At 39.2% G+C, this 4,239-nt stretch overlaps 1 non-coding gene across 1 annotated transcript; it reads right to left on the bottom strand.

Annotated features, from left to right (window-relative positions):
* Nucleotides 1-3,840: 3,840 nt before the first annotated feature.
* LOC112207243 (small nucleolar RNA ACA64) lies at nucleotides 3,841-3,967 on the bottom strand. The gene has a single exon (XR_002941692.1). It is a non-coding gene; the product is annotated as a small nucleolar RNA ACA64 (small nucleolar RNA).
* Nucleotides 3,968-4,239: the final 272 nt, after the last annotated feature.

Genomic DNA, 4,239 nt, shown 5'->3' with positions numbered 1-4,239 from the left:
GACATTTCTGAACATAATTGTTTTGTTTTCTGAACTATGCATGCATTGCAGTTGATCAAAAATTGATTTGCATAAAAAAGCATAAACATTCTAAAACTCAAAAAATTAAAAATAAGGTAATTTAACTCTATACCAAATCAGTAACATAATCATACAGAGAAAATTACTTCAATAGGCTTTTGAACACAATACACTGAATATACATTGTTAATACTACAAAGAAATTTTACACTTAATTCTCTATTTTCATGTATAGTTATATAGATATGGTAAATTTGAATCTATTTTATGTATGATATACAATAAGCAAATGTGGTATTTTTAAAACATGGTCATAATTACTTTGCTATTCCTCTCTTCAAGAAATGAAGCTTAATTCCCTTCTCCATGAGTGTGGGCTGGATTTAGTGGCTTGCTTCTAATAAATAGAATTTGGTGGATGTGAACAGAGTGCCATTTCTGAGACTTGGTCTTAAAAGGCATTGTGGCTCCTCATTGTTTTTTCTCTTTGATCACTCTCTAAGGGTACATAAGCAAAACGTCATGGCTTAGGAATAATTACGCAGAGGCCAGTTAGGTAAGGAAATGAGGCTTTATGCCAGCAGCCATTGAGAAACTGAGGTCTGAGACTCATCTTGGAGGTATATACTTTAGCTCCAGTGTCCAGTTAAGCCTTCAAATGACTACAGCCCTAGCCAACAATTTGCAACCTCATGAGAGATTCTGAACCACAAATGCCCAGCTAAGCTGCTCTTAAATTTCTGATCCATAAAAGCTAAATGCCCTGTTTGTTGCCTAAAGCTGCTAAGTTTTGGTGTAATTTATTATGTGGTAATCAGTAACTAATTTGTAAATAATTAAAATATATATTCATACATCTATACATAGATATACTAAGAGATGCTATGGTTTGAATGTTTGCTCCCCCTCCAAAATTTATATGGAAACTTAATCCACAGGGGAACAGTATAAAGAGGTGGAGCCTTTAGGAGGTGATTCAATTATGAGAACTTCACCCTTGTAAATAAGGTTCGGGTCTTTATGAAATAAGTTTTACACAGTGTTCTGCCCTTTTGCCCTTCCTTCCCTTTTTCCAAGTGAGAACACAGAGTTTGCACCCTCTGGAGAATGCAACAACAAGGCTCTGTCTTGAAAGCAGAGACTGGGTTCTCACCAGACACCAAACCTGCCAGCCCCTTGATTTTTGACTTTGTAGCCTCCTGAAATGTGAAAAATAAATTTCTCTTGTTTATAACCTACTCAGTTTCCTGTATTTTGTTATAGCAACACAAGAAGACTAAGACAGAAATTGGGACCAGAAGTGGAATGTTGCTGTAACAAATATCTGTAAACGTGAAAACATCTATAGAACTGGGTAATTGGTAAAGGCTGGAACAGTTTTGAAGTGCATGCTGAAAAAACCCTAGATGGCAGGAATGGATCATTAAGGTAAATTCTGGTGAAGGCTCAGAAGAAGAAAGTTGTAGAAAGAGCCTCTGTCTTCTTAGAGATTATCTAAGTGACCGTGATCAGAATACTGACAGAAATATGGACACTAAAGTCCCTTTTGATGAGGACTTACATGGAAGGGAGAAATATCTTATTAGAAACTGGAAGGAAGGCCATACTTGTTACAAGGTGGCAAAGAACTTGGCTGAAGTATGTCCATGTCCTAGTGCTTTGTGGAAGGCAGAATTTAAGAGTGATAAACTAAGATATTTGGCAGAAGAAATCTCTATGCAAAGTGTTCAGTCCCACAATGGCTTCTCTTGACTGTTTATAGTAAAATATGAGAAGAGAGAAGTAAATTAAAGATGGAAATTACAATAAAAAGGAAAGCAGAACTTAAAGATTTAAAAAAATTCTTAGCCTGGACATGTAAAAAAGTATAAAATAAAAATATATAACTGGGAGACAATACCAAGGGTATGGCCAAGTGAATATTTGATAAGGAGATAAATACGAATACAAGGAAGTCACATGTTGTTCCTCAAGACAATGGAAGAACGTATTAGTTCATTCTCATGCTACTAATAAAGACATACCTAAGACTGGGTAAGTTAAAAAAGAAAAAGAGGTTTAATGGAGTCACAGTTCCACATGGTTGGGGAGGCCTCACATTCATGGTGGAAAGTGAAGGAGGAACAAAGGCACATCTTACACGGCGGCAGGCAAGATAGTGTGTGCAGGGGAACTGCCCTTTATAAAACCATCAGATCTTGTAAGACTTACACTATCACGAGAACAGCACAGGAAAAACCCACCCCCATGATTCAATTACTTCCTACTGGGTCCCTCCATTGATAAGTGGGGATTATGGGAGCTAAAATTTAAGATGAGATTTGGGTGGGGACACAGCCAAACCATATCAAATAATGACCCAGAAGGCATTCTGGAGACTTTTGGTGCCACCATTCACATCACAGGCTGAGAGTACCAGGACACTGAGGGCAGAACAGTTTTACGAAAAATGCACAGGGTGACCATGAAACCTTGAGGCTCACTCTTCAACACTGCCTCAAGTCTCTGCTCCCTGCATTCCAGTGCAGTGATTTTTAGCCACCCCAACTGTGGCCAAAGTGGGCCCATGTACAGCTCAGTCTGTTGCTCTAAAAGGCACAAGCCATAAACCATGGCAGCTTCCATGTGTTGCTAAATCTGAAGGTGCACAGAGCTGTGGAGACATAGCTACTCCACCTGAATTTCAAAGGATGCCTCCAAGAGCCTTGGGGCTCAGGCAGAGAAATGCTGCAAAAGTCGGACCATCACAGAGAATCTTCAGTGGGGCAATGCCTAGTGGACTCACAGCTTAGGAACCATCCCCAGGATCTATAGAACTGTAGATCCACTGGTATGCAACTCCAGCCCGGGAGAATTACAGGCCATGGGCAGTAAGCCATGAGAGCTGCATAGGCCTCACCGAGCAAAGCCATGGGTGTGGGGTCCTCTGGAGCCCTGGGAACACAACCACTGCCACAGTGCATCTGGAAGGTGAGGCTAGGAGTCAGAATTATTTTCAAGCATCTAGATTTGAAATTGTCTTACTAGGATTTGGACTTACTTGGAACCTATTATTCCTTTCTTTGTTCCTATTGCTTCCTTTTAGAACGGAAATGGCTGTCCTACGCTTGTCTCGAAATTGTATTTCAGAAGCACATAACCTCTTTGATTTCACATGCTCACAGCTGGAGAGTAATTTTCCTTAGAATGAATGACACATTGAGTCTCACTTGTATCTGAATAGATAATAATTAGATGAGACTTTGGATTTTAAACTTTAAAGTTGATGTTAAAACAAGTTAAGAATCTTGAGGCTATTGAGATGGAAAAAATATGCTTTGTATATGAGAAAAACATGCATTTGGGTAGGGGCACAGGGACAGAATACTATCGTTTGAATATTTCTTTACCTTCCAAAATTTATGTTGAAACTTAATTCTCAATGCAACAATATTAAGAGATAGGGCTTTTAAAAGGTGATTAAGTCATGAGGGCTCCTGCCTTGTGAATGGGATTAACACTATATTGTATCTTTATTAGTGGTGCGCATTTTTTTGCTTTGTTAAGGTAAATTAAGAGAAAAGCCCCCAATGTTCAAATTGAATTGGAAATATTAATATAAAGTCATTATTAATGCTTGGATTTGAATTGCACAAAAAGCTTTATTTGAAAGATGGAGACAACCAAGTGGCTTATCTCTAAGGTCCTAGAGGCATGGGCATCAGGCTCAGGGCAACTGGGTGTCCTAGGGACAGGAGACACGGTTAGGGATCCCAAGCCAGAAGTCAGACCACACAATCTGCTGCATCGGAGCAGGACATCTGGGCCAGGGTCCACAGTGCCTGTCAGAGCCTGGGTTTTACCCATGATATTGAGAAAGTGGGTGGTGAGCTAAGGCTACTGGTGGCTGTAGGTGCTGAATTTCATCCACAGCCACAATCAAAGCCAAGGGTTATTCACAACCAACACTGGACAACGTTTAAATACACTGAAAGATCTAACAAAAATCAAGTGATGATGATCCACTAGCAGTGAGCTCAGTTAGCACCTAGCATATTTCTAAATATTATTTCTCACTCAAAAGAAGAGGGCTTGTAACAGTACATTATTCCAGAGTCTAAAACATCTTATGATGGCAGTAGCCAAGAATGTACTCAAAGACTAAATGTGTCAAGTCAAAATGACCAAGAAACTGTCTTAAAAGGACTCCAAATTTGAAAAAAGAAAGCATCAGAAAGA

Source organism: Pan troglodytes, chromosome X (genome assembly GCF_028858775.2).
Source record: "Pan troglodytes isolate AG18354 chromosome X, NHGRI_mPanTro3-v2.0_pri, whole genome shotgun sequence".
NCBI classification, from domain to species: Eukaryota; Metazoa; Chordata; class Mammalia; order Primates; family Hominidae; genus Pan; species Pan troglodytes.
Note: the sequence above shows the minus strand (reverse complement) of the source record. Positions and strands in the feature narration are given on the sequence as shown.